The sequence below is a fragment of the Mus pahari genome, chromosome 9 (assembly GCF_900095145.1).
Source record: "Mus pahari chromosome 9, PAHARI_EIJ_v1.1, whole genome shotgun sequence".
Lineage (NCBI taxonomy): Eukaryota > Metazoa > Chordata > Mammalia > Rodentia > Muridae > Mus > Mus pahari.
In genome coordinates this window covers 57,858,923-57,860,010 of record NC_034598.1, presented here as the reverse complement: position 1 = coordinate 57,860,010, position 1,088 = coordinate 57,858,923, and positions in this window count along the sequence as shown.

Sequence of the window (1,088 nt, the reverse complement as noted above, 5' to 3'; positions counted from 1 at the left end):
TGTGTGTGTGTGTGTGTGTGTGTGTGTGTGTGTGTGTGTGTGTGTGTGTGTGTTTAGGAATGAAAAACTCTTTACAAACTAATCAGTAAAGACTTGACATTATATTGGAAAAACCTGCCTTATATGTTCTCAGTGGGTCATGTGTGGGTGAAAGCTACATGTTCAAACCTGTTACTGTTATTACACAGCTCCTACCCCTATCCTCACCCCCATCCCCACCCCCACCCCAACTCCGGACTTTGGTTCAGAATGGTAGGCTCACATTCAGTCCACATGTGTACCAGCTTTTAGATACAAGACGCCTAGTATCTTTTCCACTCTCTGGGCAAATGGACTATGTCAGTAACATTTCTGGAATGTGAGCTATGAAGACCCAGAGACAAAATGTTAGCTGGAATTTATGAGGCCATCTCAGGAAAATTACTTCATCATGCCATTTCCATTTTCTCCTCTAAACGAGGAGGTGAAATATCCCAGTTTCTATAGCCATGTGGTACTTGGCGTGCCCAGGGGCCAGCGAGCCTTCAGGGTCACCTGCCTTGATGGCTGGATCTGTGTGGGTCTCAAGAATTGGGTGCTCTTCCCTGGCTAATTATTCTTAGCTCATAGAGTGCCATGCGTGTTCACACTTCCTTCTCTTTGCTGGAAACCTGGCCCTGGCTGTCCTTAGTCGCCGAGCAGCCTCCCGTTCCATTTTCATGGCTCAGTTCCGGCACTGTTTTCTAGGGGAGGCCCTCTGTGACTTTCTGGAGCAGTAAGCTCCACGGAGGTGTGGTTACAAGTAAGACACGAGACCGGAAAGTGCTGGGATCTTGCTTTACAGGAGTGGCTCAGTTAGGGGAGCCTTTTGAGCATTCGTCTTTGCCTCTCTGTAAACCGTCTGCCTCTCTTAAATCCCTCTCCGCGGTTAAGAGCACCAACTGCTCTTCCGGAGGTCCTGAGTTCAAATCCCAGCAACCACATGATGGCTCACAACCATCCATAATGATATCTGATGCCTTCTTCTGGTGTGTCTGAAGACAGCTACAGTGTACTTACATATAATAAATAAATAAATCTTTAAAAGAAGAAGAAGAAGAAGAAGAAGA